Source organism: Musca domestica, unplaced genomic scaffold (genome assembly GCF_030504385.1).
Source record: "Musca domestica strain aabys unplaced genomic scaffold, Musca_domestica.polishedcontigs.V.1.1 8, whole genome shotgun sequence".
Classification (NCBI taxonomy): domain Eukaryota; kingdom Metazoa; phylum Arthropoda; class Insecta; order Diptera; family Muscidae; genus Musca; species Musca domestica.
Window position 1 is genome coordinate 19,653,255 of NW_026712409.1, and position 21,187 is coordinate 19,674,441.

A 21,187-nucleotide genomic window follows, 5' to 3' on the forward strand; every position below is an offset into this window, starting at 1 on the left:
ATATAATATAATAAGATGGGGCATTTTATTGTAGCTTTGATACAATAGATGACGTTGGTAGTAGAGAAATTTAAGAGTGCTGACACTTTGATAGGATTTTCGGTGATTTGTATCAATTCTATGAATTTTGAGACTATGTGTATCATATCCCCCATTTTTCGCGATTGTGGAATAACATATAATGGGCAACATTTTTGAAATTAAAAAAAAATTAACATCTTTTGTATCGTAAAACTTTGATTTTTCAAAGAAGGATTTTTAGACACAAAACAAATCTGGATGTTTAATATTCACATTTTCTTCTTCAGCTCCCTTGATCTCTCTGGGACTTTCAGCATTCGATACACACCATTTTTGTTTTACCTCGTCAAGAAATACTCATTTTCCTTCATCAGCTCCTCTATATAAAACTTACTCGTTTATAAAATAACCTCTCTACTTACAGCTCGTCTCTAAAGATTCCCTGTTCCTTCAGATAGCCCATAAAAATTTTTGGAACTTTATTTCGGCCTTTCATTCCCAAGAGGAATTTTCCTCCTCCAAATTTTCGATTCACAGTGTAGCAATAAGGTCTTAATACTTCTGTGCGTGTTCGTTGTTTTCTGTAAAGAAGTTCCTCTATTCTGTTCTCCATACTTCAATATTTTTAGGTTCCACTGTAGCTTCAAAATTCAAAAATGCCATGAAAAATCATTAATTCTCAAGTTGAAATACATGAAAACGAATGGAATTCTGGTCGGTTAAGCAATCTGCACAAAGCTTTGATTTGTTTGTTGTTGTTGTTATTGTGGCTTAATTAAGTATTTCTGAAGAGGCACGGAAGAGACTGACATTGCTTTCCGTTTCATACTTCGAGGTAAGCGATGGTTTTGGTCTTGGTGGTATGTCATTAGAGGTGGATCAACTTATTAATTAATTACGTTTAAGACAGAACTGGAGTTAATTGGACACAAAAACATATGATTGACATCATTAAATGAAAAGTTTCGTATTGAAACTTTACAGAGAAAATCTAAAACAGTGGTCAGTTTACTTTTCATATTTTTTTTTTCAAACAGTTGGATGTATGAGGTTTGTGACATTAACACTTTTATACATGATAGCATTGGTTGAGCTTATCTCTGCATTTGTCAAAATATTACTTTGGTACGAAGTGGGGGAGGGGACATATTTTGCACAAAAAAATTCAGTCATTTTTGCAAAAAAAAAACCAACCACTTGAGTAATGCCAACCAAAAACGTCACAAACAAGTTTCTTCACATGGCCATCAATGGCTGGCGGCAGGCACGCAGGCAGGTGGTTGTGTGTTGGCTGTCAATGATGGGAAATCGTTTCAGGTTTGCCAATTGTATGAGCCCCCCTTCTACAACAACCACATTCCGCACAACCATATTTATTTTTTGCACCAACTTTATTCACATCCATATGCCGGGGTTAGCGGTCTGTCACCGATGGACTAACTAATGTTTGAATGAGTGTTGGGAGGTGATAGATGACGGACGAGAGGCCCGGACAAGGGACAAAGACACATCGAAATGAACGAATTGCCTAATGGAATGTTGTTGTTCAAGTTAATGAATTGTTATTAGAAATCATTGGAAAACTGAAAATAAAAACAAAAACAAACTGTGGTCACACAACAAGGTAGCCAGCCTCATTATGACGTTTTGATTAAGGAATTAATTGCGGCGAAATGAAATTACGCCCATTTATCAAATGAAATAAAGAAAACAAGTTCCCCCTCCCTTTTTCCTCTACCACCTTGTACGTCACGATATGTGACATTGCACTTTTTCGGATGAAGTTAAGTGCTGTCATAATCTTCGCCTCTTAGTCAGCCACTGAAATTAAATGATTAATATCTTTTGCATTATCGCCGTTTAATATTAAAACATATAGCCGACTTCTGATCGGAGATAATGACAATGGATGACGTTTAGCTAGATTGACATCAAAATATTATTAATTTTTTGGAAGATAAATAGGCTGTTACCAAGTGAATGTTAATAGAAGTGTTTTCCAATTATTTTTGGTGCTAATTTTTGAGGTGATATATTGAAAGGCTTTTAATCTACACAAGTAAATTAAGTTCGGCCGGACCGAACTTTCAACGGGTAAAGAAAATATAAAAGTAAATGAAGTCAAACGTGTTCTACTTTAAACTACAAATACCAGTAACACCGTTTAGATGAAGCTGACAAACTTTTCAAGAAAAACATAAAGTGCGTGACGCCGTTATATGGGGGCTATACCAAAATGTGAACCTCAATAGACAATTTTATACTTCAAGGATTGTCATCTGCCAAATCTTCTTAAATACCAAATATGAAACAATTTCGTGGGTAAATGTGACTAGGATTACCAAAATATCGAATATCGGTGGGTATAGTTATATGTGCGCTATGGGAAAACATGGACCTAAATGTTCAATGGATGAAACTGATAAACTTTTCAAAAAGCATAAAGTGGGTGAGGTTTTTATATGGGGGCCATACCAAAACGAGAACCTCTATAGAATAACTTCGAGAATTTTCATCTACCAAATTTTCTTAAATAACAAATTTGAAACAATTTCGTGGGTAAATGTGACTAGGATCATCAAAATATCGAATATTGGTGGGTATCGTTATATGTGCGATGCATGAAAACGTGGACCAAAATATTCAATGTTCTGCCACCGGAATTAGAACCGATTATGAACTACATATACCAGTTTTTAGACAAATTCGTGGAAAAATGTGCCAAAAATTATCAAAATACCGAATATCGGGAGATGCCATTTTATGGTGAGGTGAGATAAAACAAGTTAAAAAGCAGTAAGTTCGGCCGGGCCGAACTTTTAATACCCTCCACCATTTGCAACGAATTTGGAAATTTTTAAAAAATAAAATCCTTAAAAAATTCTTTTAAAATTTTAAAAATACCGAATATAGCCGTTATATTCGGGTCTATACGACGTGGACATACATAGGCATTGTTTGTCATAAGCCATTACCATATTCAAATTCGAAACTTGAAATAAACAGTGAATAATGTAGCTAAAATCATCAAAATATCGTATATAAGGAGGTGCCGTTATATCGGAGCTGTGCGAAGACCTGGACCAGCATAGACAATTTTTTGTAACAGGCTGTAGCATCCATTACGAACTTCAAATACCACATCTCTAACAATTTCGGTGGGTATTGTACCTAAAATCGTCAAAATACCGAATATAGGGAGGTACTGATATATGGGGCCTATACGAAGACCTGGACCCGCACAGACAATTTTCTGTCACAGACTGTAGTTCCCATAACGAACTTCAAATACCAATTTTGAAACAATTCCGGTGAATAATGTTGCTAAAATCATCAAAATACCGAATATAGGGAGGTCCCGTTATATGGGGGCTATATGAAGACGTGGACCTGCACAGACAATTTTCCGTCTTATGGTGTAGTATCCATTTTGAACTTCAAATTGCAAATTTGAAACAATTCCCGTGAATAATGTCGCTAAAATCATCAAAATACCGAATATCGGGAGGTACCGTTATATGGGGGCTAATGGGTGTGAAGATAAATTGGAAAGTTAAATTGGATGTTAACAGACACAGTTACTTAACAGAGCTCTGTTAAGGACTTAACAGAGCTTTGTTAAAGACTGAGTAAAAAAGAAAATTTTGAAAAATATAAATATTTGTTAATTATTATATTAAAATTTATTACTTCGGTAATAAAAATAGCTTGAATACAGATAAAATAAATAATATGCAGCACCAACTATAGAACAAACCGTTTCAGACACCCGAATTGGCTCATATCTTTATTATGATGTAAAAAAACGGAATGGACCACTGTGCAAAGCCTATAAAACCTGCGCGGATCAAACTAGGTTTAAATGAAAGGTCTCTCCGAGCACTTTCAGCCCATATATAGGTTATAGTCCAAAACCGTTTCAGAGACCCAAATTGGACCCATCCTTAATAATAATAAGGTCCTAACAGATTGAACCACTGTGCAAAGCCTATAAAACCTGCGCGGATCAAACTAGGCTTAAATGAAAGGTCTCTCCGAGCACTTTCAGCCCATATATAGGTTATAGTCCAAAACCGTTTCAGAGACCCAAATTGGACCCATCCTTAATAATAATAAGGTCCTGACAGATTGAACCACTGTGCAAAGCCTCTAAAACCTGCGCGGATCAAACTAGGCTTAAATGAAAGGTCTCTCCGAGCACTTTCAGCCCATATATAGGTTATAGTCCAAAACCGTTTCAGAGACCCAAATTGGACCCATCCTTAATAATAATAAGGTCCTAACAGATTGAACCACTGTGCAAAGCCTATAAAACCTGCGCGGATCAAACTAGGCTTAAATGAAAGGTCTCTCCGAGCACTTTCAGCCCATATATAGGTTATAGTCCAAAACCGTTTCAGAGACCCAAATTGGACCCATCCTTAATAATAATAAGGTCCTAACAGATTGAACCACTGTGCAAAGCCTATAAAACCTGCGCGGATCAAACTAGGCTTAAATGAAAGGTCTCTCCGAGCACTTTCAGCCCATATATAGGTTATAGTCCAAAACCGTTTCAGAGACCCAAATTGGGCCCATCCTTAATAATAATAAGGTCCTAACAGATTGAACCACTGTGCAAAGCCTATAAAACCTGCGCGGATCAAACTAGGCTTAAATGAAAGGTCTCTCCGAGCACTTTCAGCCCATATATAGGTTATAGTTCAAAACCGTTTCAGAGACCCAAATTGGACCCATCCTTAATAATAATAAGGTCCTAACAGATTGAACCACTGTGCAAAGCCTATAAAACCTGCGCGGATCAAACTAGGCTTAAATGAAAGGTCTCTCCGAGCACTTTCAGCCCATATATAGGTTATAGTTCAAAGCCGTTTCAGAGACCCAAATTGGATCCATCCTTAATAATAATAAGGTCCTAACAGATTGAACCACTGTGCAAAGCCTATAAAACCTGTGCGGATCAAACTAGGCTTAAATTAAAGGTCTCTCCGAGCACTTTCAGCCCATATATAGGTTATAGTCCAAAACCGTTTCAGAGACCCAAATTGGACCCATCCTTAATAATAATAAGGTCCTAACAGATTGAACCACTGTACAAAGCCTATAAAACCTGCGCGGATCAAACTAGGCTTAAATGAAAGGTCTCTCCGAGCACTTTCAGCCCATATATAGGTTATAGTCCAAAACCGTTTCAGAGACCCAAATTGGGCCCATCCTTAATAATAATAAGGTCCTAACAGATTGAACCACTGTGCAAAGCCTATAAAACCTGCGCGGATCAAACTAGGCTTAAATGAAAGGTCTCTCCGAGCACTTTCAGCCCATATATAGGTTATAGTTCAAAACCGTTTCAGAGACCCAAATTGGACCCATCCTTAATAATAATAAGGTCCTAACAGATTGAACCACTGTGCAAAGCCTATAAAACCTGCGCGGATCAAACTAGGCTTAAATGAAAGGTCTCTCCGAGCACTTTCAGCCCATATATAGGTTATAGTTCAAAACCGTTTCAGAGACCCAAATTGGGCCCATCCTTAATAATAATAAGGTCCTAACAGATTGAACCACTGTGCAAAGCCTATAAAACCTGCGCGGATCAAACTAGGCTTAAATGAAAGGTCTCTCCGAGCACTTTCAGCCCATATATAGGTTATAGTTCAAAACCGTTTCAGAGACCCAAATTGGACCCATCCTTAATAATAATAAGGTCCTAACAGATTGAACCACTGTGCAAAGCCTATAAAACCTGCGCGGATCAAACTAGGCTTAAATGAAAGGTCTCTCCGAGCACTTTCAGCCCATATATAGGTTATAGTTCAAAGCCGTTTCAGAGACCCAAATTGGATCCATCCTTAATAATAATAAGGTCCTAACAGATTGAACCACTGTGCAAAGCCTATAAAACCTGTGCGGATCAAACTAGGCTTAAATTAAAGGTCTCTCCGAGCACTTTCAGCCCATATATAGGTTATAGTCCAAAACCGTTTCAGAGACCCAAATTGGACCCATCCTTAATAATAATAAGGTCCTAACAGATTGAACCACTGTACAAAGCCTATAAAACCTGCGCGGATCCACCTTAAAAAATTCCATGGGACATACACATGTATGCTTCACCAATATTTTTCTTTAACATTTCCTCTTTTATGTTTTATCGCTTAAGTTCTTATTTTATTTTTGTAATAAAACAAAATTCCCGTGCCGGGATTCGAACCTACGACCCAACAGATTTCTGCGAAACACTCAACCGACTCGGCCACTGCGCCAGTGGGAGCGCGTTGGCTTAAAGTTATTAACAGTGCCGTACAGTATGAGATCATTTTTGCTGTTGTCAACGTTGATAATCAAAACAAAATCGGTAACGAACATTTTATTGATTTCAGAACCTCTTATGCAGTGGGTTGCATATTGGCGTAGGTAGGAGGTAGGTTTTTTTACTTATACCTATATATTTAAATTTTTTTATTTATATTTATATTTTCTTTATTCCGTATTTATATTTATTATAATATATATCTTTATTCAAAAAAATATTTTATATATTATATTTTATTATAAATATGTTAAAATGTTATATTAAAACTAAGCCCTTTTTATACTTATTTATCATGTTGTTAAATACAAACATATTTTATTTTGAAATACCCACATCACGATATTTCACACATTCACATCAGTTCATACTTTTTATTCAATTGCATTTATGTGAAGTAACCTATCTGAAAAGCTAAATTCCGAAGAATGAGAACCGTTACATTTCGCATGTACTATTGTTGTTGTTTCTCTTAATGTTCGTTTTATTTATTTTTTTATTTTTTTGACGAATAACTCTTGTTTATGTTTTCACAAAATTTTTGTGAACATAAATTACATTTATTCTGTAAAAAATTCTTAATAAAAAAAATTAAATGCAAAAAAAACATATTTTTAAAAAATAGAAAAACACGCCTTGTGCGGGATTCGAACTCGCGACACAAGACATGAAAAACAACGGCGTTACCACTTAAGCTACTACCAGCTCACTTCAAATGTGAACCTAAGTTGTGGAAGTAACATAAACAATTTTTTGTGAAAACATAAACAAGAGTTATTCGTCAAAAAAAAAAAAAAAAAATAAAACGAACATTAAGAGAAACAACAACAATGGTACATGCGAAATGTAACGGTTCTCATTCTTTGGAATTTAGCTTTTCAGATAGGTTACTTCACATAAATGCAATTGAATAAAAAGTATGAACTGATGTGAATGTGTGAAATATCGTGATGTGGGTATTTCAAAATAAAATATGTTTGTATTTAACAACAAGATAAATAAGTATAAAAAGGGCTTAGTTTTAATATAACATTTTAACATATTTATAATAAAATATAATATATAAAATATTTTTTTGAATAAAGATATATATTATAATTAATATAAATACGGAATAAAGAAAATATAAATATAAATAAAAAATTTTAAATATATAGGTATAAGTAAAAAAACCTACCTCTTACCTACGCCAATATGCAACCCTCTGCATAAGATGTTCTGAAATCAATAAAATGTTCGTTACCGATTTTGTTTTGATTATCAACGTTGACAACAGCAAAAATGATCTCATACTGTACGGCACTGTTAATAACTTTAAGCCAACGCGCTCCCACTGGCGCAGTGGCCGAGTCGGTTGAGTGTTTCGCAGAAATCTGTTGGGTCGTAGGTTCGAATCCCGGCACGGGAATTTTGTTTTATTACTTTTTTAGACGTAGAACATTTAAAGAAATTAACAAGTAAAAAAACTGTAAGTTCGGCCGGGCCGAACTTTTAATACCCTCCACCATTTGGTACAAATTTGGCAATTTTCAAAAAAAAAAATCTGTTAAAATCTTAAAAATGCCGAATGGCTATACGACGACGTGGACCTGCATAGTCAACTTTTGTCATAAGTTATTACAATATTTAAATGCGAAACTTGAAGAAAAATCTGTTTAAAATATAGCTAAAATCATCAAAATACTGAATATAGGGGGTACCGTTATATGGGGGCCATACGATGACGTGGACCTGCACAGACAATTTTCTGGGATGGGCTGAAGTATCCATTACGAACTTCACATGCGAAATTTAAAACAATCCCGGTAAATAATGCCGCTAAAATCATCAAAATACCGAATATCGGGGGGTACGGTATATGGTGGCTATACGAAGGCGGGGACCTACATGGCCCATTTTCTGTTTTATGCTGCAGTATGTATTACGAACTTCAAGCACCAAATTTGGAACGATTCCGTTAAATAATGTCGCTAAAATTATCAAAATACCGAATATCGGGGGGTACCGTTATATGGGGGCTATACCAAGACGTGGACCTACATGGCCCATTTTCTTTCTTATGCTGCAGTATGTATTACGAACTTCAAACACCAAATTTGGAACGATTCCTTTAAATAATGTCGCTAAAATCATCAAAATACCGAATATCGGGGGGTACCGTTATATGGGGGCTATACGAAGACGTGAACCTACATGGCCCATTTTCTTTTTTATGCTGCAGTATGTATTACGAACTTCAAACACCAAATTTGGAAGGATTCCTTTAAATAATGTAACTAAAATCATCAAAATACCGAATAACGGGAGGTACCGTTATATGGGGGCTACATGAAAACGTGGACCTATACATATAATGTTACCCCACTGGAGCTAGAATCCATTACGACTTACAGAGGTCAATTTTTAGACAAATCCGTGGAAAAATGTGGCAAAAATAATCAAAATACCGAATATCGGGAGGTACCGTTATATTGGGGCTATACCAAAACGTGGACCGATATATCCCATTTCCAATACCAACCATCCTAGGAACAATACACACACTTGTGCCAAATTTCAAAGGTCTACGTCAAATAATGTGGGCTCTATCGTGATTTCAACAGACAGACAGACAGACAGACATCGCTAAATCGTCTTTATGGGGTCTACGACGAATATTTAGAGGTGTTACAAACGGAATGACAAAGTTAATATACCCTCCCACCCATGGTGGAGGGTATAAAAATAAAATAAGAACTTAAGCGATAAAACATAAAAGAGGAAATGTTGAAGAAAAATATTGGTGAAGCATACATGTGTATGTCCCATGGAATTTTTTAAGGTGGATCCGCGCAGGTTTTATAGGCTTTGCACAGTGGTTCAATCTGTTAGGACCTTATTATTATTAAGGATGGGTCCAATTTGGGTCTCTGAAACGGTTTTGGACTATAACCTATATGTGGGCTGAAAGTGCTCGGAGAGACCTTTCATTTAAACCTAGTTTGATCCGCGCAGGTTTTATAAGCTTTGCACAGTGGTTCAATCTGTTAGGACTTTATTATTATTAAGGATGGGTCCAATTTGGGTCTCTGAAACGGTTTTGGACTATAACCTATATATGGGCTGAAAGTGCTCGGAGAGACCTTTCATTTAAGCCTAGTTTGATCCGCGCAGGTTTTATAGGCTTTGCACAGTGGTTCAATCTGTTAGGACCTTATTATTACTAAGGATGGGTCCAATTTGGGTCTCTGAAACGGTTTTGAACTATAACCTATATATGGGCTGAAAGTGCTCGGAGAGACCTTTCATTTAAGCCTAGTTTGATCCGCGCAGGTTTTATAGGCTTTGCACAGTGGTTCAATCTGTTAGGACCTTATTATTATTAAGGATGGGCCCAATTTGGGTCTCTGAAACGGTTTTGGACTATAACCTATATATGGGCTGAAAGTGCTCGGAGAGACCTTTCATTTAAGCCTAGTTTGATCCGCGCAGGTTTTATAGGCTTTGCACAGTGGTTCAATCTGTTAAGACCTTATTATTATTAAGGATGGGTCCAATTTGGGTCTCTGAAACGGTTTTGGACTATAACCTATATATGGGCTGAAAGTGCTCGGAGAGACCTTTCATTTAAGCCTAGTTTGATCCGCGCAGGTTTTATAGGCTTTGCACAGTGGTTCAATCTGTTAGGACCTTATTATTATTAAGGATGGGTCCAATTTGGGTCTCTGAAACGGTTTTGGACTATAACCTATATATGGGCTGAAAGTGCTCGGAGAGACCTTTCATTTAAGCCTAGTTTGATCCGCGCAGGTTTTATAGGCTTTGCACAGTGGTTCAATCTGTTAGGACCTTATTATTATTAAGGATGGGTCCAATTTGGGTCTCTGAAACGGTTTTGGACTATAACCTATATGTGGGCTGAAAGTGCTCGGAGAGACCTTTCATTTAAACCTAGTTTGATCCGCGCAGGTTTTATAAGCTTTGCACAGTGGTTCAATCTGTTAGGACTTTATTATTATTAAGGATGGGTCCAATTTGGGTCTCTGAAACGGTTTTGGACTATAACCTATATATGGGCTGAAAGTGCTCGGAGAGACCTTTCATTTAAGCCTAGTTTGATCCGCGCAGGTTTTATAGGCTTTGCACAGTGGTTCAATCTGTTAGGACCTTATTATTATTAAGGATGGGTCCAATTTGGGTCTCTGAAACGGTTTTGAACTATAACCTATATATGGGCTGAAAGTGCTCGGAGAGACCTTTCATTTAAGCCTAGTTTGATCCGCGCAGGTTTTATAGGCTTTGCACAGTGGTTCAATCTGTTAGGACCTTATTATTATTAAGGATGGGCCCAATTTGGGTCTCTGAAACGGTTTTGGACTATAACCTATATATGGGCTGAAAGTGCTCGGAGAGACCTTTCATTTAAGCCTAGTTTGATCCGCGCAGGTTTTATAGGCTTTGCACAGTGGTTCAATCTGTTAGGACCTTATTATTATTAAGGATGGGTCCAATTTGGGTCTCTGAAACGGTTTTGGACTATAACCTATATATGGGCTGAAAGTGCTCGGAGAGACCTTTCATTTAAGCCTAGTTTGATCCGCGCAGGTTTTATAGGCTTTGCACAGTGGTTCAATCTGTTAGGACCTTATTATTATTAAGGATGGGTCCAATTTGGGTCTCTGAAACGGTTTTGGACTATAACCTATATATGGGCTGAAAGTGCTCGGAGAGACCTTTCATTTAAGCCTAGTTTGATCCGCGCAGGTTTTAGAGGCTTTGCACAGTGGTTCAATCTGTCAGGACCTTATTATTATTAAGGATGGGTCCAATTTGGGTCTCTGAAACGGTTTTGGACTATAACCTATATATGGGCTGAAAGTGCTCGGAGAGACCTTTCATTTAAGCCTAGTTTGATCCGCGCAGGTTTTATAGGCTTTGCACAGTGGTTCAATCTGTTAGGACCTTATTATTATTAAGGATGGGTCCAATTTGGGTCTCTGAAACGGTTTTGAACTATAACCTATATATGGGCTGAAAGTGCTCGGAGAGACCTTTCATTTAAGCCCAGTTTGATCCGCGCAGGTTTTATAGGCTTTGCACAGTGGTTCAATCTGTTAGGACCTTATTATTATTAAGGATGGGCCCAATTTGGGTCTCTGAAACGGTTTTGGACTATAACCTATATATGGGCTGAAAGTGCTCGGAGAGACCTTTCATTTAAGCCTAGTTTGATCCGCGCACGTTTTATAGGCTTTGCACAGTGGTTCAATCTGTTAGGACCTTATTATTATTAAGGATGGGTCCAATTTGGGTCTCTGAAACGGTTTTGGACTATAACCTATATATTGGCTGAAAGTGCTCGGAGAGACCTTTCATTTAAGCCTAGTTTGATCCGCGCAGGTTTTATAGGCTTTGCACAGTGGTTCAATCTGTTAGGACCTTATTATTATTAAAGATTGGTCCAATTTGGGTCTTTGAAACGGTTTTGAACTATAACCTATATATTGGCTGAAAGTGCTCGGATAGAACTTTCATTTAAGCCTAGTTTGATCCGCGCAGGTTTTATAGGCTTTGCACAGTGGTTCAATCTGTTAGGACCTTATTATTATTAAGGATGGGTCCAATTTGGGTCTCTGAAACGGTTTTGGACTATAACCTATATATGGGCTGAAAGTGCTCGGAGAGACCTTTCATTTAAGCCTAGTTTGATCCGCGCAGGTTTTATAGGCTTTGCACAGTGGTTCAATCTGTTAGGACCTTATTATTATTAAGGATGGGTCCAATTTGGGTCTCTAAAACGGTTTTGGACTATAACCTATATATGGGCTGAAAGTGCTCGGAGAGACCTTTCATTTAAGCCTAGTTTGATCCGCGCAGGTTTTAGAGGCTTTGCACAGTGGTTCAATCTGTCAGGACCTTATTATTATTAAGGATAGGTCCAATTTGGGTCTCTGAAACGGTTTTGGACTATAACCTATATATGGGCTGAAAGTGCTCGGAGAGACCTTTCATTTAAACCTAGTTTGATCCGCGCAGGTTTTAGAGGCTTTGCACAGTGGTTCAATCTGTTAGGACCTTATTATTATTAAGGATGGGTCCAATTTGGGTCTCTGAAACGGTTTTGGACTATAACCTATATATGGGCTGAAAGTGCTCGGAGAGACCTTTCATTTAAGCCTAGTTTGATCCGCGCAGGTTTTATAGGCTTTGCACAGTGGTTCAATCTGTTAGGACCTTATTATTATTAAGGATGGGTCCAATTTGGCTCTCTGAAACGGTTTTGGTTTATAACCTATATATGGGCTGAAAGTGCTCGGAGAGACCTTTCATTTAAGCCTAGCTTGATCCGCGCAGGTTTTATAGGCTTTGCACAGTGGTTCAATCTGTTAGGACCTTATTATTATTAAGGATGGGTCCAATTTGGGTCTCTGAAACGGTTTTGGACTATAACCTTTATAAGGGCTGAAAGTGCTCGGAGAGACCTTTCATTTAAGCCTAGTTTGATCCGCGCAGGTTTTATAGGCTCTGCACAGTGGTTCAATCTGTTAGGACCTTATTATTATTAAGGATGGGTCCAATTTGGGTCTCTGAAACGGTTTTGGACTATTACCTATATATGGGCTGAAAGTGCTCGGAGAGGCCTTTCATTTAAGCCTAGTTTGATCCGCGCAGGTTTTATAGGCTTTGCACAGTGGTTCAATCTGTTAGGACCTTATTATTATTAAGGATGGGTCCAATTTGGGTCTCTGAAACGGTTTTGGACTATAACCTATATATGGGCTGAAAGTGCTCGGAGAGACCTTTCATTTAAGCCTAGTTTGATCCGCGCAGGTTTTATAGGCTTTGGACAGTGGTTCAATCTGTTAGGACCTTATTATTATTAAGGATGGGTCCAATTTGGGTCTCTGAAACGGTTTTGGACTATAACCTATATATGGGCTGAAAGTGCTCGGAGAGACCTTTCATTTAAGCCTAGTTTGATCCGCGCAGTTTTATAGGCTTTGCACAGTGGTTCAATCTGTTAGGACCTTATTATTATTAAGGATGGGTCCAATTTGGCTCTCTGAAACGGTTTTAGACAATAACCTATATATGGGCTGAAAGTGCTCGGAGAGACCTTTCATTTAAGCCTAGTTTGATCCGCGCAGGTTTTATAGGCTTTGCACAGTGATCCATTCCGTTTTTTTACATCATAATAAAGATATGACCCAATTTGGGTGTCTGAAACGGTTTGCTCTATAGTTGGTGCTGCATAGTATTTATTTAATTTGTATTCAAGCTATTTTATTACCGAAGTAATAAATTTGAATATAATAATTAACAAATAATTATATTTTTCAAAATTTTCTATTTTACTCAGTCTTTAACAAAGCTCTGTTAAGTCCTTAACAGAGCTCTGTTAAGTAACTGTGTCTGTTAACATCCAATTTAACTTTCCAATTTATCTTCACACCCATTGGGGGCTATACGAAGACGTGGACCTGCACAGACAATTTTCCGTCTTATGGTGTAGTATCCATTTTGAACTTCAAATGCCAAATTTGAAACAATTCCCGTGAATAATGTCGCTAAAATCATCAAAATACCGAATATAGGGAGGTACCGTTATATGGGGGCTATATGAAAACGTGGACCTACATGGCCCATTTACGAACTTTACCTGCCTACTGGAAAAATAAACATGTGTGCAAAATTTTAGCCATCTATCTCAATTCATTCGAAAGATAGCGTGATTACAACAGACAGACAGACAGACAGACAGACAGACGGACAGACAGACAGACGGACATCGCTAAATCGACTTAGAATTTTACGCTGATCAAGAATATATATACTTTGTTGGGTCTGATATGAGTATTTCGAGGAGTTACAAACGGAATGACAAAGTTAATATACCCTCCATAGTGTGGTGGAGGGTATAAAAAGAGCAACAAAGTCAAACGCCACAATTTTTACATTTTTTTTAAATTTCATTGAATGAAAGCAAAAAATATCTGAAATAGCATTAACTTTTAGAAAAACTTTAGATTTGTTCGAATTGGTCACCTTTGGCACGAATTATGGCATTCAAACGGCCAATGAAACCCTCACATGCTGTCCCAATGTTGCTCTGCGGTATTTTGGCCTTGAGATGATCGACACCTTGGTATTTTAACGCAACCATTCTTGGGTGGCGAGTGCTGCGTGCGATGGTACTGAGTCCTGTTGGAATGTCCAAGGTCTGCGGCCAAATTTTTTGCGTGTCCAAAGCTTTAATACACCCTCCAGAATATTTTCGCGATAATATTCAGCATTTATTCTGATGGCACGGTCGATTAATACGAGCGGAGAGCGATCATCGGCTCTTATGGCGGCCCACACCATCACCATGACCGACGCTTGAGCACATTTTCAGCTGACCTCTTTGTTGGAATGTCCAAGGTCTGCTATCAAAATGTTTGCATGCCCAAGGCTTTAATACACCCTCCAGAATATTTTCGTGACAATATTCGGCATTTATTCTGATGACACGGTCGATTAATGCGAGCAGAGAGCGACCATCGGCTTTTATGGCGGCCCACACTATCACCATGGCCGGTGCTTGAGTTCTGGTGGCCAACAGAAGGTGCACATTTTTAGCTGACCTCATTGGCAAGTAAACATGATTTGATTTGTTTGTTTACAAACTGCTGGACAACGAATGTTTTCTCATCGAAGAAACCCCATGTCGGTAGTTCACCACTTTCGGCCAAGCGAAACAACTCTTTAGCCCTTCTAAGTATATTTTCTTTCTGTTGCGGTACGGTTCTTGTACTTTTTGAATTTCAATGGCATTAAACCGAGCTCATTTTTCAATATTTGCCGAATGGAATATTGCGATATGTTCAGCTCACGAGCAATTTTTCCGCCACTGCGATGTGGGTTTCGATCAAGTCGCTTCTTTACTTTTCGTACCATTTCTGATGATGTTGCTGTTTTCCACTCCATTCCTTGACGTTCGGCTATGCTACCAGTATCACGGTAACGAGCGATTACACGAGACACAAAAGATATTTTCACATTTAAATTCTGGAGTGCTCCAACGATAGCCACTTGCGGGTTTCCCGTCAAATATACAGAAATCACACTATCAGGCTTGAATTCCATCACGAATAACATTTTTTCTGGAAAATTCTCACAAAAATGCTTTTGTACGCTTGTAAACAATATAATGAGCTGTCACTAGAATAATTTTAACAGCTGTCGGACGAGTGGCTTGGGAATGACAGCAATCTGAAGTTGGTTGTAGTTTTTTCATCTCACCCTTTATATTTGTTATCCTGTTGGAGATTTTTTAGTTTATAACCCAAATAAGTTTTCATTCTATATTCGCGAACAACCTAATGTTCATTAAATTCACAACTTCATTCACTCTATTTTTGACTGTTCGCCACTTAGTTGAAAAAATGGAAGGATTGAATAATTTCAACATATTGCATGTCCCGAGAGGGGAAATATTCGCTCCCCAATCGCGTGTTCTTGCCACGTACTGCCAAATATGAAACCTAAATCTGTTGTTGGTTGTCTGGATAAAGAGCAACTCCTTGGTTTACAATTAGGTAGTTAACCCAGATATATTAAAGTGCGTTCATACATTCATACATATTCAGAACATTACTTTGGTTGACATAAAGCCAACATTCAAATACTGAATGAGAGGTTTTTCCTTAATAATTTTAGGTATAAACTGAACTGAATATATATATATTTTCTGTACTCACAACACTCCTTCTTGCGGATTTTAAACTATCCGAAACGTACCTGCAATAAAATAAAAAGATATATTATTAGCATTGAATGTAATACTAATTTTAGATAAGCTTAAACGTTCATTCAATTTTTATACCCTACAACACTATGTGTTGGGGGTATTATAAGTTTGATTAGCCGTCCAAGTTAATTTGTAATCACTCTACAGGTCGCAATTATGTTCCGATCTTCACGAAATTTAGAATGGAGGTGGGGCTAGAACCAGAATAGAACCCTATTGCTTTTGGAGATGATTGCATAATATTTAGGGGTTGAAATGGACCAAAACAGAAAAATTTCCTGATTTTGCAGTTGCTCTATAGGCCACAATTATGAACCAATCGACGCGAAAATTTACATGCAGTTAGAGTTTGGGACTGGACAGAAACCTACCAATTTGGGCGGCCAAATTAACGGGTAAAATTGACCCTAACTTTTATGTAAGAAAATAGGAAATTTTCCACTAAACAGCTAAATCACAAATACATTAAAAGATCACATCTGACCATTATAGTGATGATAATAGCCAAGAAATCGGATATATAGCAAAGTAGGTGCAATACAGATGTAAAAGAATTGATCTTATTTATTCTGCTTATAAATCAAGAATCGCTGGGCCGATGTTCACAATTCCCATCAATTCGGAATGGTCTCTTACCAGAAAACAATAAAATCTCAGAAAATCGCAGAAAAATATACCAATAAAAAAGTGAATATCTTTTGTCATATTTTTTATCGCATGCGATTTTTTTCAATTTGACTTACAATTTTGAATTGTAAATTTTCTTTTTTACACACCCCAACACTACGTTTTGAGGGTAATATATGCATATCGCAATTATCGTCCGATCCTCACGGAATTTTGCATGAGGGTAGGGTTAGGGTCAGAATTAAAGCCTATTGTTCTTAAGATGTACATTTAGAAGTGCAAATAGACTAAAAAACTTAATTTTTTCTAATTTTGTAGTCGCTCTATAGGCCACAATTGAAACTAATCGACACGGAATTTCGCATCAGAAGAGAGTTAAAGTCAGGGAAGAAGTCTAGCATTTTGGATGACTGCAAAATGAACCACAACTTTCGTGTGAAATTGTTTTGATTACTTAAAAATACTACGAAGTGCGTAAATATTGGCCAAATTCTCCGGGTCAAAAAACTAAGGATAACTTCTGGGCGGGCTCTTTGACTTTATTTCAAAAACGAAATCTTCCAAAATGTATTTGGATATAAGGGGACTTCGAACATATTGCAGTGTTGTAGGGTATCACATGGTCGGCCCCGCACGACTATAGTCTTTGCTTACTTGTTTTGGTTATTATTTTCTCGATAGTATTTCATAAAAATTACCCTAAAACACCTAGTAAAAAGGCAATATGTTCAAATTATATATTTTAACAGTCCTTGAAAAAATTCCCCAGCTGTCCATAACAAGGTAAAAAGTATCAGTCGATTTTGCCCACAGATGTATACCCACTGACATGTTCGATGATTAAAATATATTTTGACTTCTGTTATGATTATTCAAATTGTTGACTCTCTATGGAGTAGGTTCCGAAGCAATGGACCAATATTGTCCATTTCGTATCGGACCTGAATAAATATGAAATAAATATTGCGACGTGCCAGATTTGGCCTATATAGGTTACTTCCTTCACTTTATATGAGATATGTGAGATTAGAAAATGTTAAAAAATGTGCGTGAGGTACCAGGTATAGTCGACTAAAGTATTCCATTTTCACACTTCATCACATACAGATAAAAATATTGGTATTGGAAAAAGTACAAGAAAATCGAACATCTATATCCAATTTTATGTGAAAGGTGTCAGATACCAGAAGGGATTCGCAGATTTCTATCATCTTCACATCAGATCTTGTGTTAGCAAAAATGTTTGTATGTGTGAAATATGAAGAGAGTTGGATGTTTATTATGCTTTAGTTAGGAGTTTTGTTTTTAAAAACCTCCGATCTCTACCATCTTTACAACAGATCTTGTGTTGATGGAAATATTGAGATGCTCTATGTCTGAATGAAATCGAATGTAAATTCCGCGTTTTATGAACTACATAGACATTCAAAATTTTGATCCTTTGTTGTGGAGGACCGATTGGATCGGATGTTTATTACGCGATTTATGATTTTCATGGATATTCAAAATTGTGTCCTTTTTTGTGGAGGAGGTACCAGAAGGAGTGAACCGATATATCTCATCTTCACAACAGATCTTGTGTTAGTAGAAATAATTGGATGTGTGAAATATGAAGAGAACCGGATGCTTATTTCGCATTTTATTATCGCTTTGACCCTATGGAGGAGGTACCAGAAGGAATGGTCAGTTCCCTTACATCTTTATGACAGGTCTTGCGTTGATAGAAATGGACCGATATATCACATCTTCACACCAGACCTTGGATTTGAACACAATCTGACTCTTACATCACATTTTATATAAGTTATAATTATTCAAAATTTTGACCCTTTTGTGTGGAAGGTACTTGATGGAGTGGCCCGATATTTTCCATTTTCGCACCTAACCTAGCACTGATGCAAATATTAGAATTTGCAAGGTCAGAGCAAATTTGGATTATCCTTTCTCTTTCTGTGTAGTGAATTATTTTCTTTGACAAATTCGTCCTTTTGTGGGAAGGTACCAGAAGGAGTGGACCGATATTGTCCATCCTCGAACTCGATCTAAGTTTGACAACAATATTACAATGATACCCTTTCGAGAGTTATCGTGCGCTCCAGCCAGCCAGACGAACGGGCATCGCTAGATCGACTCCAAATGTCCTGAAACATATTTGGCCCAAATATGTATATCTAAATGATGTACATCCTCTGTAGCCATATGGCTGAGGGTATAAAAAGGATTTTATCTTTAATTATAAATTTGCAATAATTTTGTTTCCCTTAGATTTATCCCCCACCCCGAATACCCTGACACCTACCTCTACTTTTTCCATTCCATTAGATGTAATGAAATTGAAATTGGAACAGAAATTGTGACAGACAAACACACACACGCTAAGTTTCATAATTCCGATTACTTTCATTCTTTGACATCAGATTTGTATTGTCTGTCTGGGTAGTTGTTGTTTCATAATTATTAAAAAAAACTACAGCAACAGAAGCCAACAAATAACAATACTATCAACAAACTCCAGAATCATTTCCACAAACAATGGAAGAAACATGAACTGGAATTGGGTTACAACAACAAATCAACAATCTATGGAGGAATGGCAACAACGAAAGAGGAGGAGAAAGAAAAAACAAAACAACTCAAATTTGATAAGAATAGTTTCCATTACGGCAAATGAAATTGAAGAAAAAAAGAGTAGATGACGGTTGTCTATTTGGGTGGGTAGTGGGCGGAGAACAATCACTTCGAGACACTAGCATTATTCCATTGAAAAACAATAAAGTTTTGAATTTTAAAACCACTTATTCATATTTTGGAAATTGCATGTTTCGCAACCCTCCTTAAGCTCTATTGTTATTTGTAACATTGAAGGAATTATTATTACGGAATATTCTTATAATTGTTTATTTCATAAATTTAAACATTTAACTTCAATAAAGTTTCGAATCACACTTGGTGCAATTCAAAGTGCCAAACTTTTGGCCCAATTATTGTTTCACCCAATCATCTGACTTTGTTTCTGGCTGCCAATTCATTCACCTTAACTTTTCTTTTCATTGGTTCTCGGGGTGCCATAATATCGTGGAGTTTTCAACAAAGAAGCGATTACAATTCACTTTCCAAACTTTCTCGTTATCGTTGTTTATTTTTTAGCCAACAAGAAGTTAACTACAAAATTCCTTTGTTTAAAGTTCGTAAATAATAATCGTAAATAAATGAATGTAATTGGAGCTGCCGACAAAAGAGCCTACTTCCTTATCGACTTTGTTACATGTCAGAACCAACTGACACGAAATTTAATTTTCAACATTGAAAAAGTTAAGCAAAGGAGCTGTATTCGGATGAGGATTATGGTATGCCGGGGATATACTGCTTAATTTTCAATTTAATTCTTAAATAGTAATTTAGGATTTTTAAACAAATTTTTGAGGCATTTAACATAACAATCATGGGTTTTTAAATAATTTTCTAAAGGACGCTTAGGTTGATTTTTTTTAACAATTTCCTAAAGGGGTAAAAAATCCATAACGGTGGACTTAAAAAAAAATCGTTAACTTGTATTAATAAAATTTTTTAAGAACTATTAGAACCCTACATTTTAAAGAAATATTTTAAGAATTTTTATAGCCTTCAACTTTAATTTAAAACAAGTAAAAAAGCTGTAAGTTCGGCCGGGCCGAACTTTGAATACCCTCCACCATTTGGAACAAATTTTGCAATTCTCAAAAACAATTAAATCCGTTAAAAATTCTGTTAAAATCTTAAAAATACCGAATATAGTTGTCATATTGGGGTCTATACGACGACATGGACCTGCAAAAGTAACATTTTCATAAGCCATTAAAATATCAAAATACCGAATATCGGGAGGTACCGTTATATGGGGGCTATGCGAAGACGTGGACCTGCACAGACAATTTTTTGTCTTAGGCTGTACTATCCATTACGAACTTCAAATGCCAAATTTGAAACAATTTCGGTGAATAATGTCGCTAAAATCATCGAAATGCCGAATATCGGGAGGTACCGTTATATGGGGACTATACGAATACGTGGACCTGCACACAGAATCTCCTGTCATAGGCTGTAGCATCAATCACGAACATCAAATACCAAATTTGAAACAATTCCGGTGAATAGTGTCGCTAATATCAACAAAGTACCGAATATCGAGAGGTACCGCCATATGGGGCTATATGAAGACGTGGACCTGCACATACAATCTCCTGTCATAGGCCCTAGTATCCATTACGAACTTCAAATACCAAATTTGAAATAATTTCAATGAAAATTGTCGCTAAAATCATCAAAATTCCGATTATCGGGAGGTACCGGTATATGGAGGCTATACCAAAACGTGGATCTACATGGCCCATTTTCAATACCAAAAGTCTTGCAGACATAACATACATTGGAGTAAAATTTTATCAATCTACTTCATTTCGTTTGGATGCTAGAGTGAT

At 37.0% G+C, this 21,187-nt stretch overlaps 1 protein-coding gene across 1 annotated transcript in view; it reads right to left on the reverse strand.

The window, feature by feature from the left end:
• LOC101900410 (uncharacterized) overlaps positions 1 to 21,187 on the reverse strand; it is an 82,190-nt gene that overhangs the window by 15,615 nt on the left and 45,388 nt on the right. The gene's annotated exons all lie outside the window — the stretch shown is intronic.